Source organism: Macrobrachium rosenbergii, chromosome 20, assembly GCF_040412425.1.
Source record: "Macrobrachium rosenbergii isolate ZJJX-2024 chromosome 20, ASM4041242v1, whole genome shotgun sequence".
In the NCBI taxonomy this organism is placed as follows: domain Eukaryota; kingdom Metazoa; phylum Arthropoda; class Malacostraca; order Decapoda; family Palaemonidae; genus Macrobrachium; species Macrobrachium rosenbergii.
This window is the reverse complement of record NC_089760.1, coordinates 22212958-22235000: the sequence shown is the minus strand read 5'-3', so window position 1 is coordinate 22235000 and position 22043 is coordinate 22212958. Positions and strand designations below refer to the sequence as shown.

General features: G+C 34.3%; 1 long non-coding RNA gene across 1 annotated transcript; it reads left to right on the top strand.

Annotated features, from left to right (window-relative positions):
• Positions 1 to 19731: 19731 nt before the first annotated feature.
• On the top strand, positions 19732 to 21520 carry LOC136848921 (uncharacterized). Its single transcript, XR_010856180.1, has 3 exons — positions 19732 to 19906; positions 20117 to 20238; positions 21229 to 21520. It is a non-coding gene; the product is annotated as an uncharacterized lncRNA (long non-coding RNA).
• Positions 21521 to 22043: the final 523 nt, after the last annotated feature.

The window sequence follows — 22043 nt, the reverse complement described above, 5'->3', positions numbered from 1 at the left end:
AGCAGTGGTCTATTTGACTAACTTGTCAATCCTAATGCTCCATTGTAAATTATTGCTGAAAAGTTATCTATGTTCACTTAAGGAACAGATTTTCCCTTTATTAAAATATTTAAACATATTGAATTAAAAAGTTATACGCAAATTATTTTCCATCTTTTTTTTTAAATACTGGTGAACAAAGTTGATGCATTGATAACTGAATAATTAATGAAGAAAGTTATTAACGACTTAGGCCCGTTTCCTGAAAAATTCATTGTCTTCGTCGACCAGACCAAACAGAGCCTTCTAGTAAGAAAGTAATAGTTAGCTATATACTGAACAAGGAATTATATATATATATATATATATATATATATATATATATATATATATATATATATATATATATATATATATATATATATATATGTATGTATGTATATATATATATATATATATATATATATATATATATATATATATATATATATATACATATACAAGGGTGTGGGTGTCTATGTTTGCTGTTTAGGCATAAGAATATATTCATGGTAATAATCGTTCAAAGTGTCGAAATTTACAATGCATTTACATTGATATTCTACAATCTGGGATTTTTTAGCATAGTTTTGGTCACATGTTTATACCATATAAAATTACTTTCCTTAAAAAAATAAACTTAATTAAAATTCTGATTTTATATATTCTCAAACAAACGCCTGTTGCTACTATGACTCCTAGTCTGAAATTTCAATATTCAGCGTTCTATAATGAATAAACCTTCCTTATTCTAATACTTGGAAAATATACTGAAAGATCTTTAACTTCATAATGTGGCGTATCACTTGTCAATACTGAAACTTGCTGACGCAGTTAAAAGGCAGAACAGAAGCTTTAAACAGAAAGCCATTTCCGAATATTTCGACACTGGAGTTAAGTGGGAAGTAAGAAGACATTCTGGAAATTCTAACGACGTCGTAATGAATTTTAGAACCGTCCTTTAAGCCGATTACAGATTCCAGGGGAACTTCGAGGCTCAATGCTCATTACTCATTCATTTCCAATGTGACCTTATTCATTTCTCATGTGAGATACTTATTCTTTCATTTTAAGTGTAAGCTTTCTTCCGGGCGGAATTGACGAATCTCTGCGTGGGATGCTAATTGGCCAAAAGAGTATTTCGTTGCATTACTAGCGAACACAACACAATGGAGATCTGGCCTTGGAACACAATGTATTGTGTTTTATTTCCTGACTTAACATACAAGAGGTCGCAAAGGCATGTGAGTGAATAGAAAGGCATGTTAGATTACTATTATCATACTTACTTACATATTCACTGCAATTAATATGAATAAAGATTGTTACACTTCAACCATGCTCATGGTTACTGCATGAAATTTCAATGAAGATTAAAAGAAAATTAACCGTAACATTTTGCAGTCTAAGCATATTTTTCCAATACTTCCAAGCTTATGCTGCTAAATTTATACTGTACATCAAACCTGGCAAAGAATTGGTAAAACCTGAAAATACAACTCGGTTGATGGATAACATCTTTGCAAAGAACCTTGCACAAAAGCTAAATAATACTTAACCTTCCTTACTTAAATATTGTATTAAGTGCAAATCACACAATAAAATCACATAGGAGACCTGGACTGGAGAAGAATCACGAAGGAAAAGGCTAGGCATCAGATTGTGAGTTTTCCAAATTGCTGCTGTCAGTTCCAAAACACTCCTATTATAACGTGGTTTCATATCATGCTTGGAACAGACAACTCTCTATGCCAAAAATATACACACAGAGAAAACATCATGCAGGTGATGTTCGAAAATCTCGAGAAAAGTGTATTTACTTTCATCCACTGGAACATCAAATCAGTCTTATGAAAAGATAGTTTTCGAAGCAATGGAGAGGAAATGATTAAGTTTACTCTACCATCTGGTCAACAAATGCTTATGCTGGAAAACAATAAAATAAATGAGTTCATAGATGGTGCTACACTGTTTTAATTGTTAGTTGAGGACGGAATTTAGCATACAGCCTCCTCCTCACTGTGAGTTCTGGGATATATTTTTCGAATAATAAAACGCTTTAAAAAAAGGAAAAATAACTAAAATCTGTGCCCGGAAATTTATTATGAAAAGCAATGGTTTTAAAGCTGTGATTATACGCGTCCCGAACGCGTGACGACCACACTACACAAATTCAAAACCTCAAAGAAGACGCGTGATTACAACTTTCTGTCTGTCTGTCTACCTATCTATCTATCTATAAATCTTATATATATATATATATATATATATATATATATATATATATATATATATATATATATATATATATATATATATAGATATATACTGCTGGTATATATATATATATATATATATATATATATATATATATATATATATATATATATATATACACATACATATACTTCTTTTATGTATGTATATATATATATATATATATATATATATATATATATATATATATATATATATATATATATATATATATATTGAACCGATATCAACCCATATCCACCATGACAGTTGGTTGGTATGTATGTAAAACTTGGCTAAATACGAATGTGTGTCACTAATATAGTGTGAATTCTTTTCATGTTGTCAAATATTAAGCTACAAGTATCGTTTAACTGATCTTGTATGAGTTAGGTTTTTTCTAAATAAAGTAAACTCTGACACATATCTAGAGTTCTGAAATATTTCACAGTCTAGTATGGTGAACGAAGTGAGAAAGAAAAAAATAAATGGTAGTTAAAAGAGACTCAGGTTAAAGAGCAATGTAATTTTGTTTGATATTATGTCAAAGAGAAAGACGAAATATCCAAAAGCTAGATTAGACTACAGAAAAGATAAAGGCATAAGAGAAGCGAGAAAGATAGGCTTTTTCTCTCTTATTTTGTTTTTATTTCTAAACTCCACTATAGCCTAAACCTCCTCTCCCTAGAAAGCAGAAATCTGGATTCTGCCCAAAAAGGCTATAAAAACGGATTTGCGAGAAAAGCCTTATTTTATCGTGCAATAACGGGACGAAGAGGAGAGCAGGTAGGAGGAAAGCAACATTTGGAAGGGATCACGATCTTACACTCTCGTCTTAGGCAGCAGCTAAGGGACAATAAGCGAATTCTCCAGTAAATATTTGCCGATGTGAAACTCCGTCCTTGATGACGTATTAGGCTTAAGTGGAAGTTTTTGCAGAGGCCTAAAGAGTTTTATCAGAATTTTTAACATATTAATATTTTTAGCAAGAAAGTCTCTTCTATATTGGCAGAGACTCAAACTAACAGTTATCAGTGCGGAATAGCTAAAAACTTGAGCCATGTCAATAATTCAGTCATTGCAGATCGTACGTAACAAAACTCAGGCATTTTCATTGTACATAGTTATTCTTTTTCTGTTTGCATATTTGCTAGTATGCTGATGGTGATTGTGAAGCAAAATAATCAATAATTTATTCCAACTAATGTAGCCAATGCTTATTTGCGTGTATTTTTTCGCGAAAAAATTTACGCAAATAAGCCATATTTACGGCTAGGCAAAAAATATATTTCTGTGAGAAAAATCTTTATTTGGAGAGAATTTAAAGGATATTAAATATCCAGAGGACGAAATTACAAAAGGAAAAGTAAAAATCTTACGGTACACACAAACACACGCACGCACACACATATTAGATGTATATATATACAGATATATACATATATATAAACATATATATATATATATATATATATATATATATATATATATATATATATATATATATATATATATATATATATATACACACACATAGCAGGGAAGGGGTACCAAGAAAATGTTGGCTAAATTAAGCAGCGCAATTATTGAAATGGAATGGCCATAACCTCAAGAAGCTCAAAAGCATGTGCAAGATAAAGGTGCGGGGCCCAGTGCCTGTAGACTGATTACAGGCTGCTGTTGTGCCTTGTGTTTAAAAACATGGAGTGGCTAATTTTCTTTATGTTTTCTGCCTAGTATATTTCATCCTTAATTTAACAGTGCACAGGACGGGACAATGGTCTTTATTTTGTTCTACTCCTGAGCCACTCTTTATTATGGGAAACAGGATAAAAGGTGCAGTAATATTTACGAACTGAAATTTGCACTTTAGGGAATAACGTTTGCTGCTATTGTAGATGAGGAAATTCTTCCTTGCAAAGTACTACTGACCTTGTAGGGAGACAATGTCTCTTTTTAATATGAATGAAATTAATAACAATAACCATTACGTGTATACACACACACACACACACACACACACACACATATATATATATATATATATATATATATATATATATATATATATATATATATATATATATATATATATATATATATATATATATATATATACACACACACAACACAATCCTCATTGTCTAAGATAAATAAACATACCAGTAAGAATATTCACCTACTCACATAAAGTTCCTAGTCAGCACAGACATTAATATACCTTTCACGAAAAAGTATTGTCTCCGCTTATTGGAAAATATTTCCATATCATATGGCAACATTGCATATTTGCAATTTATTCATAAGCGTAGAGTACCACACAGTTTTATTTTATTGCTATGATACTCGTTCTATATATTCAGTTAGGTCCACGCTGCAATGAAAGATGTAGAGAAAACAATTTAAAAGTGACAAAGATATTCAATAACATTTTTGTTGTTGAAGTTAGCGGGATAAGACACCAAACCTATAAAAAAGAAATATCGCCGCGTTGCAAACATCGAATGGAATATCCAGCCGACCTACAAACGCAATGGTGGATTTTGCCACCGAAACAGCGTTCTCTGTTAACAAATGAACATGGCGGATGACAAACATACGCTGTTTACATGTTTGGACTGCGCGCTTGATATGTATCTGGAATGGACGTCAGCTCTAACGACACGTTTGACAAATAGAGAGTGAAATTTGGATGAAATGCGGCAAATTGGTTGAAAAGATGGAAGATTCGACCGCCAGGCTGACATGCAGGTTCGAAAGGGAAGTCATCGGAGATGTATTGAAAACAGAATGAAAAAAATAGTATACTATGACTGTGAATTTCATTTAGTTTAATAGTCCAGTAATGTAAAAAATCTTTTGCATCTTTGTAGGAAGTAATTCTCACATCAAAGGTCCAAGGAAATAACAGATAAAATTATGATAAAGAAATGTTACAAGTGTGCAAAAAATTACGCATGATTAACAAAATCATGACAAATAAGAAAGAATATTATAAGAATACATAATGTGAACAGGAAAAAAATCTAATAAAAAACATACGAAAATCTCAAATGAAGGATATTTGCAACGAACGAGAAATATATACGTGATTTGTGTGTTAGATACAATTTAGAGGGAAATAATGAATAGACCAGCGATGATTGTTTTCATATGTAGGAGAAAAAAATATACCTTTCTTTCACATTTAAATATGAAATACTAAAGAAAAATGTAACGGATAGGTTGAAAAAAAGACTGAAACGACAAGTACCCAAACAGTTTCTTGAAACACCATATTAATTAAAGAAAGTCATATGGCTTTAAAAGTTTTTTTGCAATATCAACAGGTCCATAACCACTTCAGAAATCAATATTTGCTAAATATCCTGTAGCATGTACGCACGCATACACGCGCGCGTACACACACACACACACAGGCACACACATATATATATATCCATTATTAATTACAAAATTTTCGCGTAATTTATCGTTAATTACATAAAGTATTATTATGAATAAATAAACACATACATACATACATACATAGTAGCAAGCACTTAGAATATCCAAGATTAAAATATGTGGAACAAAAGAATAGTATTTTTTGTTTGTTTTAGCTTACGGAAGCGAAACTCAAAAGAGTAATTCATTATCTTTATGACCAGAGGCGTACCTTTGTTTCGTTCTTGTCTTTGTTGTTCTTTGTTTTAATTTGGCCTCTTAGTTAGGAACCATTGTTTCCAGGAAGAGTTAGAAAGTCTTCCTCCTTATAAAGTATTCCAGAAGGTTCATATTCCTCGTGCTATGAAGCTGTGCATTGAAAAGGGAAAGTTTTCGATATCGAGTCTTGCAAAAAAAAAACGCACACAAGCACTTGCACAAGAACACACAAACACATACACACACACACTTACGTACACACACACGCGCACACACACACAAACACGCATCATGTGATTCATAATATTGTCACTATGGTTGAAACCTTCAAGTGAAAACTGTTTTTTATCGTATTATCATTCTTCTCTACATTTTAAATTGCCTTAGGTAGGGAAGGGAATAACTACAGAATCTTCGCACGAATGATTTATTTTCGATATCTTGTGACGCCGGGTAACCAATAATGGCTTTAAATGATGCTCAAGCTGTCACCACGGTTGAATCTTTTTTTTCTTTTGCAAACAAACGTCCCTATTTCTACAAGAGCAGTAATCATATGCCATTAGCTGACTAAATTTTTTATTTAATCCACTTATATTTGGTTATCATAGCCCCAAGCGGTTTCTAAATACAAAAATTATTATGGCGGATTCAAGTGCATAAACAGGAATTTCATTAGTAGAATTCATTACGTGATGTAAGGATACTATTGAAGGTTAATCCTACTTCTATTGTGTTATTAATTGAATTTGCATTGCTGTTAGCGGGCAGGGGATGTACTGCAAACGCTTTTACATCCAACCTAACTGCACAAACGAATGTGCCGATATTCGGCTTCAGATTTTCAGATTTTCCGCCGATACTTGAGAGGAGATTCCGAAAGATGCTGTTAAATGCGAGCAGGTGACAATGCCTTTAGAGAAAATTGCGTGCTTCTATCTGGGTGGAAATATTCTGTTTTTTTTTTTTAATACCATATCTATTAGCTGCAAAGATAAATGCTCGTGATTATATTTGCTAACAGAACATGATGTAGAATAGTATTCGAATCAGCTTTATTACGTGGAAGTGTTCCATTTAAATGTGATAGTAAAATATGCCCCAGTGAATAGTTGTATTATTATTTCTTACATTATTTTTCACTCAACAGAACTTGCAAGATTCTTGCCAGAATTGCAGATATAATTATGAGAAATGATAATTATAGTGGGAATATAACAGTAAGCCGAGGAACATAATCTTTATGAATTTCTCTGCAACATCTTACTTTCGAATATTTTCTCATGCAGTACATGTAAAAATTCAAAAGGATGTTGCGCATAATTACAGGAGTTGGAATGGTAGGACAAAATTATAATTCGCAAAGATAAAGGGACTTCATAATACAATATTATTTATGCAAAAAATAATGATCATGCAGGGATTTGTGATAATCTGTTTTTATGCCCCTGCCCTATCTCTCCTTCTCCTTATCTCTCTATGCAAGCATATACATAATGCATATATAATATATATATATATATATATATATATATATATATATATATATATATATATATATATATATATATATATATATATATATATATAAGAATACCTTTCATTAGACTGAATATTTCTAATAATCACCACATTTTTACATATGTATGTATATATATATATATATATAAATATATATATATATATATATATATATATATATATATATATATATATATATATATATATATATATATATATATAGGTCTACTGTATTATATGTACAGTACAGTTGCTGTCGAACCTCACCAACTATTACTTCCTAGTGCAAGTGTGGAGTTTTCTCCCTGACCAACCTTTAGATCCTCGTATTTCATCTCCTTTAGCTTATTAACATATTGATCTTGCTGTCCAACCACTCCAACTCACTCTTTTCAATGCCTTGAGCTCTGAATGGCCGTAAGTGGCCAAGTGCTGGGATTGACGGCCTAAATTCATCATATCAAATCAAACCTAAAAGGCTTGGATTAATTAGATTCTCTCTCTCTCTCTCTCTCTCTCTCTCTCTCTCTCTCTCTCTCTCTCTCTTACCTTATTGATCTTGGAAAATCCTATGGCAGGTGCTGGGATTCCCTAGTTATTCGTCAAACCTAAAACTTTTTAGATTTCAATCTATTGATCTTGCTGTCCAACCGACTACCTTAACAGGAAGTAGACATTCACTTTCATATTTTAGCGTGAAATCCCCTTTCCACTACCCTCGTTATGTATTTGCATTCAGATTACCGGATTCCTCTGCTCCTCGCTCGATTTCCATTGCTTTTCACAGTCAACATCACGCTCTATGCTAAGTTGCCTGCAGCCATTACGCCATTGCATGTTCCATTGCGCGTACATAAAGCCGGACTAGACATTGCATTCAAATTCGGCAAATTTTCCCATTATATTTATACTGCATTCGCCGACGCATACTAAAACACCCATGCGGCTTTACTGCTAATGCTTTCACATTTAAAACGTATATTTGCTTAGATCATCTTTAAATTCTCTCTCTCTCTCTCTCTCTCTCTCTCTCTCTCTCTCTCTCTATTCCTATAATAATTTCATGACTGTTACCGAATACTGATGAAGGAGGAACTATTCCTCTCCGAATGTATTTTATCAAATACTGGAATAACATTAATCAGAACAATACTTCTGCCTCTGAAGTATTTCGTCGTCCTGAAGCTATTGGAGTGCAAATGCATATGGTTCAGCTGCATACTGCGTTTAATGTTGTTAGGTATTATTCAAATATAAAGGGTTTCTGTGCGTTAATTTCCCTATACTGAATTTAGTACGGAGATGCCATTTATTTTTTACGCCCGTTTACAGCGGCTGTGTTCACTTTAATTTCTAAAACATATTAGGAGGTAATAATTTTCTTACACGAGGATTTCATGAAATTACTTAACAAGGAAATTAAGAAAATCTTTAAAAGGAGAAATAAAAATGATACTGTCATCAACAGCGCGCCCACTTTTGCAACTTACGTCGAGTTTTAGGTCTTTGTTGTGATAATCCGCTACTTGTCTAACCCGTATTTTCCTTCTAATGCTACGATTTGGAATTCTCATCACGATTCATTTTTCCCTTTACGTTTATATAGTCCCTCCTATAAAGAAACAATCCCAGCAGCCTATGTTATAAGCCTCCATATAAAAGTTATTTTTCCCACGGCCTCCCTTGTATGAATTACATTTTGAACGCCAATGTGTATTCTGGGATATGCAACCTATGAATATTTTACAAACTTATTATTAGTTTTCTGTAAAAGAAAACTATTGTGACGGCTTTGTCTGTCCGTCCACACTTTTTCTGTCCTCACTTTTTCTGTCCTTACTTTTTCGTCCGCCCTCAGATCTTAAAAACTATTGAGGCTAGAGTGCTGCAAATTGGCACGTTGATCATCCACCCTCCAATCATTAAACATACCAAATTGCAGCCCTCCAGCCTTAGTAATTTTTATTTTGTTTAAGGTTAAAGTTAGCCATAATCGTACTTCTGGAACCGATATAGTTACCAACAACACAGGCCACCACCGGACCGTGGCTGAGTTTCATGGGCCGCTGCTGAAAGTTTCATACATCATTATACGCTGTACAGAAAACTCGAAAGCGCCGAAGAAACGTCGGCGCATTTTTTACTTGTCAATATCACCATCACTATCATCGTCATATTGTACGTATTCCCATCAAATTTCCTGTTTATGTAAGAAGGCGTGAAATGCGTCATTTCCGCTCTACTGTGTCTTAAACACTTTCCTCCTGAACTCCCATCTGCTCGAGATCATCATCTATTCCGTTTTCTATGTTATCATGGACTCTCCCAGAGACCTTCGCCCTGCAGCTTCGATATACTGTACACTCCTTTTCTGAATAACTGATTCTGATCTCTTTTTATCACATGTCTTAACCATTTTAGCGTTCGATATTTGAGTCTGTATTCCATCTGCTGGGTATCACAACTATGCTCTATCCTCATTCCCAACGAAATTTTCCCATCTTATTCCAGGCATGAATTTTAACAGTTCACAGACCCATTTTTACGAAATCTCTATTTTCTTTGTAAATATTTATATTTCTCCTGCACAGAGCAGTTCAGGACTTATACATGCTTCGTAAGTCTATGCTCGTTCTACTAATGTGATACCTTTACTTAGTCATTGTATAGTAAATCTGCTTTCAAGCAATGTAGACTGCAACAACGTTATTTTTAATGCTCTCAGAATCTTGCGCATATGTCTTGCTTATCCCCAAGGCAACAGAATTGTTCTCTTTTTTTATAAAGCTGTCACCTAATGGTTCCCAAAGTCCCCTCTCTTCTCCATGTGCTCTTCAAACACATTTGAGAGCTTTGATTTTTTTTTTTTTTTGTTAAGGCGAAATGGACCTTTCGTCTTAAAAGAAAGCTTAACGTCAAAAAATAATTCTACAATAAATTCAGTTTAGTGTGTGCGTTCCGAAGATATTTCTCTCACTGAATGAAACTTGAAAGCAGTTACTCTTAAACCCCAAAAATTCAATGAAAAGCGAATGAGTAAGAGAGAGAGAGAGAGAGAGAGAGAGAGAGAGAGAGAGATGGGGTAGGGTTGGGAAGGATACGCCGCTTATTAGTCTTTGGAGTACGGTTAGGATAAAAGACTCACAGTAAACAAAGTTTTAATGAAAATATATTTCATGAACTTTGTGACAGATTTTTTATTACTGTGAAATCAGTTACACTCTGTTAGTGAAATTTAATTTGTTACAGCACTCTACTTGTTTTTAAATTAATAGCGTTATACGATCATACAGAATTACTTAGGAGTATGCCACTAATTTAAGTGGAAAGCTTTGATCTTATTTCTGTTCAAGGGTTACTGATAAAAATTTAACTTTTAACCTTAGTCAACATCCCGAAAATATACTTGTTTTCCTGAAGCTGCAACGCCACACGTTCTTTTTAATCACTTACATTTTAATAAACGATTTTTTAGACGCTACTGCGCTTGAAAAAGATGGGATTTAGCGAATTCATAGAACACTGTTGGATTTCCAGTGTCTTAAATTCGCTTCTGAAAATTTTTAGGGAATAATTTAACAACTTGTGTTGCAGACCTAGTTCTCACTTGCATCGCTGAAGTTGAAGTTCTCTTAGAAGAAGGGGATAGGCAAGTCTGCAATGGTATCAAGACATTTTACATAAGAAGTCAATATTAGATAAAAAGAAAGGAAAGCTATGCACTGAAGAATTCTTTCCTTACTGGATAGCATCCTTTATGCAGGGTCTATTCAAATTTATCAACGGATTCTTGACGCTATGTAGACCATAAAATATTTCATGCTCACTTTCATGTATGTCATAAAATCACTTAACTGCTGTTCCTGACTGTGTGATCGACTTTGCATGCGATCTGAACGCTTTGATCTTCTTCTTTCGCCAGAGCAGGCATTCTTGCGTCTGCGATTGTGCTGTCAGCCTCAGTGGAAAAGAAGAACCGTAAGAATTCTCGCTCGATTGATGGCGGTACAAAGCAGGCATTGTTCATCTAAGCATTAGGTTGATGAAGACGAGGCACTTCTACTCGGCAGACAACAATACGCCTGTGTTTAAAAGAATTCTTTTTTTTTTTTATCCCTGACTTGAAAAAATGAATCCTTGGGAAATCTTGGTAAATGAGGATGATGGAGAAGACGAGGTAAAATAATAGAACATAAAATTCTGATCAATATTGAAAGAATTTGAAAGGGGAAAGAGACTCCCATATATATATATATATATATATATATATATATATATATATATATATATATATATATATATATATATATATATATTTATAACATGGTTCTGCTGTTTACCTGCTTGCTATGCCAGAATGCATTTATTATCTGATTACTATTTCTTTTTTATTCTGATATATGATTATACATAATTATTGTTATACCTCTTTTTTAATGATTTTATTTTTATTAACATTATTTACATATTCCAGAAACGGTATTTTGGTAAAATAAAAAGGTACTTAGTATATAAAGAATGATAATACAAGTAATTTTGCAAATCTGCTGTGCAATATGACACCGGCAACTGTCATCAAGTAAGGGAATTAAACTATATTAGAATCAAGTTATATTTACTAGGAGGATTGTGGCAAAACCCAGTGTATGCTAAGTTTTTCTCATTTGTAGAGAAATTCCATTAATGCACACATACGAGCATAGAGGCGTGCCTTAGCTCGTTGGTAGAGCACTGAGCTCGCTTTGCACAGTCTGTTAGTTAATCCAGGTTAGCAACAGCAGCTTCAGCCAAGAAAAACATACATATTTTTTTTTATTTAGTAGATGAAGCCTATTCATATGGAACAAGCCCACAGGGCCATTGACTTGAAATTCAAGCTTCCAAAGAATATGTCGGTTTCAAGCTCCCGCCACAGACCCCACACCGCGGCAGTAACTGATCATGATACAGAGCCAGTGATTTTTTCATCGCCCTGGGGGAGGCGCGAACTCATGACATCTGAGTGGCATGTCAAGACACTAAACACTACGCCAGCGACCAGAGCAGAAAAGACATGAAGAGGGTTATAAAAGAAAGTATCATGAATTTCTTGTGCATTATATTTGGTCTAAAGAACTGAAATGGAAAGAAAATATAAAAAAAGCTATCGAAGGTAAAAGAAAGGCTCAAAGTATCTAGAGACGGCTTGGATATATGGCATGACCACACTCCTTCTGAAAGGAGTGTGTAGGTTTGTGTGTTGAGAGGCAGGGGTAAAAGTTGGCATGGAAAGTGTTACTTAGATATAGTGAGACAGGTACTGTAAAGGAAAGGCCAAGACATTCAGGGACCGTGGGTATACGTCTAAGATCAAGATAACAACACATTGTTCATGAGCCTTGTGGGAGAGTGTGTATGAAACAATTAATGGTGTGGTCGTTGTCTGCACGGATGGTTTATTCACGATTGAGCAGTGAAAGTAGGAATATATATTAGAAGAAGGCCTAGAATACAGCTATATATATATATATATATATATATATATATATATATATATATATATATATATATATATACATATATATATATACACACACACACACACATATATACAGTATATATATACAGTATATGTACATGTACATTTATATATATATATATATATATATATATATATATATATATATATATATATACAAAGTTCTATTCGGGACCCACTACTAATATCTTCAGCTTCTCACAGCCTACCGTAGGGTAAATATGGGACGGGGTAATCTATCTTGTTAATGAGTTTGGGTCCTTTGAATGATATCTCAAAGTCTAAACATGATTCGTGAGCAAACATTTTCGGAGCCGAATTTCGGAAAAATGGCAGAAGTGATAAATGAGGGAAGCCAGTCGTCATATCATTCATCCAGCAATTTTCTTGGAAGATAAGATAAGATAAGTAAAAAAGAGTCAAGTGTAACAACACACACACACACACACACACACACACACAGAGAGAGAGAGAGAGAGAGAGAGAGAGAGAGAGAGAGAGAGAGAGAGAGAGAGAGAGAGAGGCAAATTTATTATTCCTCGCGCAGCAAGCAAGATAAGTGACACGAACGAAACAAAGTTTTAATGACTATTGTTATTCTTTGTGCATATGAGAAGAAATTCATTCTCTTGAATGACAACATTAATCATTGCAGATGAAATTTCAGCCACATGGGAAACATCTAGCGCGTATTTTTCTCGGTAAGAAGTCCGAGGAGAGAGAGAGAGAGAGAGAGAGAGAGAGAGAGAGCGGCGACTGTAAATGCTCATTTACATCGCGTTTTTGGAAAACTGAGATATGAAAATTGTACAGTCTTAGCAAAAAATATGACCAATGCTCTTTCCCTCTCTCTCTCCTATTCTGTTTTTGTTGCTGTTCTTCAATTTATATTTCGTAAAATATGTATAGATCTTTTACATGCAAAGAAAATATGACCCTTAACGACACAAAATTTTTCAGCACTGAATGTTTGGGACTTAATTAATTTATTAAGTAAACTTATACTAAATAAGACAACCAAAAATAGAAGATAAAAAACTATTTTAAGCTTTCTATTACTCTGAATACACCTCAAAAAGCCTATTTTATTGCTATATTAAGCCTTCTGTTTCACACCCCCATCATTCACGATGCTGATACCTCATATACAACGGATTATGTACTTGACAGGTGCAACTTGAGTTTTTTTTTATTTTTAAGGTTTCTTAAGTGATCCTACACAGACAATCTATGTCCTTTATGAATTATTATGATTTTTATTTTGATAACAATTCCATAAGCTAGTTTAACAACGCATGTAAAAGAATAAGGAAATAAGTCACTTTCGAGAATAAATGAATTTTTTTTATCTTTTGATCTTATTAAGGTATTAGTGAATTTGTCTTGATTTTTTTATGTTTAAAAGCATGCCATTGCGAATTTCTTAAAGCGTTGACGTAACCTGTCTTTTCAAGATGTTCCAGGCTGGCTGAGTTGGTCAGGATTACCTAACTTTTACTGTGTGGTAATACAGAGTACAAGCCACAATCGTCACGCGCTGTAGTCGAACCTCAACAAAGAAAGTGTGACAGATATCCAGACCAGACCAATCAGACAGGAGACAGTCTGAAGGCAAACCTGACAATGAAAAGACCCCTGGCAGACCACTTCCATGAATTACAATTGGCCTAAAGCGCAACATCGTGCTTTGAGTTGTGAGTACATTTTACATTTTTTCCGTGTTTTAATACACCAATTACAAAGCCACAGGCCACTGTCTCTGTAGAGCCTTGTTTAATACATTGTGTGACACAATCCACTGCGCAACACAAATTGCCTAGTACTGTACTCACTTACTGGCTTCAGGTGCTTTGTTGTTTTGAAGGACACTTACAGACTTTTCTGCACTTTTCTCGGTTCACGAAAAGCCTGTGTTCATTGAATCTCCTTTGGCGCACTTACCAAATTATTCCTTTGGTTATATATGTAGCTTGAGTGCTTTATGAACATAAAGAATTATCTATTCAATAAGTACCCATCACTATCTATCCAAAGTCTAAAGAACATTCTTTAGACCTTAGTCTAATCAGTGTGTAAGCAGCAGGAAGAAGATCAGTTGGAGTGTCTGTGAAAAGAGTATAAATGAAGACAGATCACACTTGAATTCTGAGAGAAAGGAATCAAAACAAAGAGAGAGAGAGAGAGAGAGAGAGAGAGAGAGAGAGAGAGAGAGAGAGAGAGAGATCCATTCCACGTCTTACCCTAGACAAGAAAATTTGACGTAAAAAAAGTTGATGATACAGAAAATGATGATGACAATGAAATGGCATGATGGTTCAATATAATGGATTCTGAAAGCCGATTTCTCGCCCAACAAACTTGTCATTTTATTCAACAAGGAATAGTTACCTCAAATAAAAAAAAAGTGATGCCAGTAACGTCACTGCAAGCAACTTAGAAAGCAGGTCCGACTGATTAATCGAAAAGGGACCAGTATAAGCCCCAATGGCTACCAGTGATCAGAAAATTCATTATTAATCGAAAATCTGTTAAAAAATTACGAAATTAATGGCCTTTTCAATCGTTCAGCAAGATAATGCTATTTTGCCATGTATGCAAATGAGTTGGTCCTTGAAAAGTCAGCAGAATGAGCGACTTTAAATCAAGGAGCCAGGAGATTCTGGAATGATATAGCCATAATCTGTTTGTGGTCGAAAATCCGAAAAAAATGGAACAAATGGTGTTTTGGACGGTGCACCATCGCCTGCCTGTATGAGATCGGTTCTGTTTTAAAAACTTATTATTCGTTAGTGGTCGTTGTTAATACTCTGTGCGACAACAAAATCTTTCCTGTGATACTGTCATCACAGTTGCAGGATTTCCCACACCTGTACACAAGCAATTACTGTGTGGCCGCCTTCAGCGTCAGAGCGTGTGACTGTACGCGGGGCACTATAATTCAACTCCTTTTCATTATGCCTCTCTCTCTCTCTCTCTCTCTCTCTCTCTCTCTCTCTCTATATATATATATATATATATATATATATATATATATATATATATATATATACTATATATATATATATATATATATATATATATATATATATATATATATATATATATATATATATATATATATATATATATATATATATATATATATATATATTCTGTATGTGTTTACTCACTCTCTCCTCTCTCTCTCCCGGAATAATACAACACTTCTTTTCCAGGTTAATATGTGCAGTTGAAATAAAACACTTGATAACAAAGACGAGGTATTAAAAGTGACTTCACAACGGCGAAGTTAATTTGAAATCATCTCTGGCAAAACGGAAAAAAATAAAAATTTAAAAAGGCAAGACACAAAATGAAAGAGGTAAAGCAAGTATCTAAATATGAAGGGGGTAAATATAAGAAAAACATGGTTGCAAATTACTAAATAAGCAATATAAATGATAAAGTCAAGGGAAATGACTAGAGAGAGAGAGAGAGGGAGAAACTAAGTTTCTTTGTGATTAGGTTTGATGTTTTTTATAAGTATATACAGTACATGTAGTGTATATCTTTGTTTCAAAGGATTGAAATCTTAATTACTGGCGTGTGCGTTATGAATAATTATTATATCTAGTGATCGTTATAAGGTATACAAAACGATATCGAAATTGGCATGATTGGCATAAGTGAAATAAAAAAAAATGCGGACATGTGCACCATCATCACATGTGCACGTAGGTCTAACATGTGCACGTAGGTCTACCCCGTACCCTGCCTTCTACATCCTCTTCATTCTTGCTCTCCATTTAAGAATATAATTAAACGAGATTGTACAAATAAATGGTCAGTTACAAAACAGCACGCAATTAAGTACAGTCAGTATAAGTGAGCCCTGCGCCAGCACACGTCCTTCCACATAAGAGCAGCCTGTAAAGACAGATTTTTAATTTACATACGTAGTAAAATTTCATGCCTAGTATGAACTTATAACATCCTTGCCTCTCTGTCTGTATAATTTTTGTTTATCGAAGTAAAATTTACAGAACTATTGTTTGTGCTTGAGAGAGAGAGAGAGAGAGAGAGAGAGAGAGAGAGAAATCCTAAAATTGTCTCGGCACGAATTTGTGCTCTAAACAGCCTTCAAATTGCCCTGGTCAATAATGGCGAGTTGTCCAAGAAATGGTTACCTTTAAATTGTTGGCCTGACGCTTGTCGCACAGTGTAAAAAGAGGCTGTATGATGTTAGTGGGCAGTAGCTTTGAAAATGACGTGATTAAAACACTTAGTAAAGATAATGATAAAATTTATTATTCCCAAACTGAACACTGATTTTAACTTGGTCAATCTTTTCCTTGAAGCAAACATCAATGCCAAGCTCCAGTCTCACTTTAGTTTGAAAACTATTAAGAACTAAAAGCAACAAGCACATTAGCTCTTGACTAACGCCAGTATTCTACGTTCATTGCCTTAAATGAACGTTCCAGGAAGCCTTTTCTGTGAATGAAAGAAAATGCTACAGAAAAAGTATTTTGTTCGAGTTGTTGCACTTAAGCTTCACTTTAGATCCAAATTTTACTAAACAGATAAAAACTTCCAAAGCCTCTAATCGGGGCTTCCAGAAAATTGCCAAACAAGTACTTTCCAACAAGAGATAAGGTAAATATATGGTATTAGGTTTCTTAGATAAGGGTCACTTTGACATTATTGAAGTAGATCCATTCAACTTTAGTAGTGGTTTGTATATTGTATATTTTATTATTGGCATTAATATCTAAATTTGAACTATGAATTACGGAGGTTATATATAATTTACGTTACGTAATGTTTCAAAAGCAGTTAAAGTTTGATTTAATAAGATAAAATTTTTATTACATAGAATATTAGTTTTTAAAGCAAGGCAATACCACAAAGTTGCGTGAAGTTTTTCCTGAAAACATTGTCAAAAATAAATGGCCTTATAGATCACAACTAAAATTTAATTAATGCTGACATTATGAACTACATAAAAAATACAAATCTTTACAATAACGAAAATTAAAAATTAACTTTTTATTCTTAAAACAGAGACTGAAGCTTAAATAAACTTAAACTTTCATAATCATTGCTGAACTCTTAAAGACAAAACTTAGTTGTTACATAGATACTGACTAATATCAAAATCTTAGAAAAGCCAAAAATTTATGATAAAAATAAGTCGTTACGTTACTTTTTAAGTGTTCAAGATAGACTAATGCACTTACCAACTGAAAGGAAAAATTAATTAATTAGTTGGTTGATTGTGTGAACCTCCCATACACTTGGCCATAAGCCGTAAGACCTATGGCGCAGAGCATGGGAGGGGCCTCCACCCATACAGGGGGGCGGTGGCCCTGTAGGGGTGGAGGTAAAAAAAAAAAAAAGCTGGTTTAGTTGTTTCGTACTAAACTGAACATGCCTCACCTCAATTTTGATAAACCAATCTTGAAGAGTCAAGTATTCCATTTTTCCACTTGTGTAGATACAGAAGTTCTCCTGGGCTTAGGATTTTGACTAAAGTGTCCTATTTCTCATAAGAGAAGGCTGATAAGTTATCCCAGCTTCATGAAGTTTGGATTCTCTAGCATCTGGGAGCAGTTTGAGGTGATTAGAATAGCATTACGGCCTGTATAAGATGCATTAATACAGAATTCCCTATAGAGAATAAAGGTTAAAAAGTAACGCTTCTGCACAAAAGATACAGAAAAAATGAATAAAATATTAACCTTCGTGGAAAGTTAGACGTCACCAGTTGTAAACTAGAATCAAATCTCTGTTGTACTATGGGAAAATTCTTTGTGAAATCAACCTGACCCTGCAAGAGATTCAAAATTTAGTACGGAGATCGGATTCCACAATAAGCTGTAGGTCCCGTTGCTAAGTAACCAGTTGGTTCTTAGCCACGTAAAATAAGTCTAATCCTTCGGGCCAGCCCTAGGAGAGCTGTTAATCAGCTCAGTGGTCTGGTAAAACTAAGGTATACTTACTTTTTTTTAGTACGGAGATAATGACCCCTGGCCCATTAAAAAAATGACAAATCTTTCATGATCACAACTACACAGCTTAAGTTTTCTGGGATAGACATTAAATATTGCAATTCACAAATTCAGAGGCAAGGAATACAAGTAATGTTGTGACAGGCTAGGACTAGGAGAGCGGAAATGGTTAGGTCTGGCTAGCATAGTTAAAACGGAGACGCCACACAAGTTTTAAACGGAGCGAAGTTTCGCTAATATTTGAAATATAATCATATTTTCCGCACTTCAAATTTAGCATAAGCAAAATTGTGTAAAACTCAACCTTCAGCATCAAACGCTGATGAATACAACACTATAAAGACATGCTTAAATGAAACTGCTGCAGATAAAACAGATAGAATTCAAAATTAGCGTCAGCTGAGACGGGGACTCCTTTGCCGCAACTCCAAGCAGGTCTCCCTGGTCATCACCTTACGTACATCAAAGTTCAGCGCACGTATATTATAACACGGTTATACAGCAATCAACAATATCGTCTCCAATGTAACGTAATCATCTTTAAAACGTCCGATTCCATTGCCAGTCAGCAAAAAGTAAACGCAAGAGGAAAAAGCTATATAACATAGAATAATACATTGCGTTAAAGCACCAACAGATCTTTTAGAGTCTCCCCTAAAACAAAAACAAAAACAAGGACACCGTACTCTTTCGCGTAAATCGCAAAAGTTTCAAGAAGATGACTCTGTGGTCCTTGATGGTGACGTCACCACAACGGGGTTCTAGGCAAGCCCCACCCAACTTTCTCAAGCCGGTTCTTTCTCCACTCAACCACCGCTGCGGAACCGCGTACAGTAGTAGTAACACCTGCCAGCTGAGGTGTAAGATTTTCGGTAGAAGCTGAACTTGGTTTTTTCCTGGTTTGAAGGATTGTCGAAGTCGTGGCGACTGTCTCAGGCTCTGCGAAGGCTAAGTTCCAGTACGGTTATATTTAACGTTTTAATGGTCTTTTAAAGGTTTTATGACGAAGTAGTTTATTTCAGTACACTATATGTGCTTTGAATTTAGAATTTGCCCGTTAAAATCTTGCTTGACTTTAAGCCTACCCTGATCCTTGGAAAGATATGACTGGTTAGAGATTTTAATTTAAGCAAATCTGTACGCTGTTATAATTGAAAACTACTTCCAGGTTTCCGTGAGTTCTGAAGCATTTTATGCAGCAAACTACGCTTGTGAGAAATAACTGAGGTTAAAGTTCTCAAGCCAGGATGGGACTCAAGCTACGAAAAAATGGACCTCGACCCATCTCAGGTTTGGCTTATTTAAATACCATGCCATTTTCCTCCACCCCTACAGGGGCGGTGCTCCTGTAGGAGTGGAGGCGAGGCCCCTCCCATACACTGTTCATAGGTCTTATGACCTATGGGCAGGTGTATGGGAGTTTTTTACTAATTAATATTGCCTTTCAGGTTTCATCTGTTAGTTTTAGATGTTAACGTCCTTGACCAATATTCTTTGTTTTAAAGATTCAAAAAGTAGCGCTTCTGATTATATTCAGTGTTAAACTTAATTTATTTTTCTAGTATTTTGCTGTCTTTCCCGAAGACTTTAAATTTTTTGTCCTATAAAGTTGATATTAATTGAATTACATTTGATGCTAATTTCCAAGTTCAGTAGTAATTTAGTTTTACCATTGCACTTTCACTCAACAAGGACGTTAACTTTTACTTTTAGCTAAATTAGAATACTGTTTGGTGATGCGTTGCTTTACATATGAGATTTAACGTAATTTTGTTTTAATTTTATTTTGAAATATTTAGCTTTTTTGTTCGTACTTTGGTTAACGTAACGCGGTTGTCAATTTAAGGTTTACAACATTTGTTTTCATCTACAGAAGGTAGACTTCTGTATACCTATGGTTTGTGTACTGTCGTTGAACGTATACCAATAAATTTGCCAGATTTTATTCCGGTAGTGTTATTAAATGGCCAAGGCACTAATGCCAGATTACGCAGCCCTACTTAACAGCCCAGGCTAGTTAACCTTTTACATGGTCCTGCCTTTGGTCACTGAACTTTACCAATTTTGGATATTTCTGGTTCTTTGGTTTGTTAGCACTTATTTGATCAGTTTCTTTACTGATCTGATCAGAGGATTAAGTGCTTGGTTTGTACTGGAAAAAATTGCACTTATTGTGAGGGCTTCAGTTTTAAGTTGAATCCATATTTGACTGACTTTAAGATTCTTAAGACTTTATTATTATTTTTTTAAGTTTCTGCCGCAGTTTTTTGGTTTTTGCAGGATGTTTACTGGAGGAGAGTTTGAGAATGTACAAGCAATACTTCTGTTGTTGGGGAGTTCCTGTGCACGTTGCTTTTACTCCACAATAGTTTTTAAATGAGGTGAGAACAGACTTTGGCGTTACATTTATACTCAACGTTATGGCTTGTCTTAAATTGATGACTGAAAGGTGTCATAGTTACGTGGCACTTCACTCATATTAAATGATGCTCATGTAAATGTCCTTGCTTTCACCAATAAAAGCAATTGAAAACTGTTAAATGTTCGTGCTATAAATTCCAAACTAAATATTTTTAAGATGTTTACTTTGCCTAGGAAGCATTGGTTTTAAAATACTCGGCGTTTTACTAAACTAAGACTTAAATATTAAAACTGACTTATACTAATTCATGAAACCCATTGTCAATCCATACGCATCACTTAGTAATACGAAAGTAATGGAGCTTTACTAATTTCAATACCAGAGACAATTATGGGTTTAGTTTACGAAGGAGAAACCTGGCAACTCGTGAATTTGATGTGTAATAGTGTGAATCTATGGTAATGGGCTAAAAAATCTAGAGAATTTTAGAACTCTGGAGTAAACAAAACTCAGCTGAGTGGTAATTTGTAATTACTTCAACAATTGTTCATCAAACAACAAATATTCATCAAATATGACTGTCATTAACTTTGACCATACTTTATAAACAGCAGAACATAGCACCATATGGTCTGCATGACCTGGTGCTTGGATATTCAGTTAATAGCTTCCGTTTATAGCCAGTTGCTTAAACTAAACTTAGCTTTTATAAAAAAAAAAGCTTAGGTTCTAA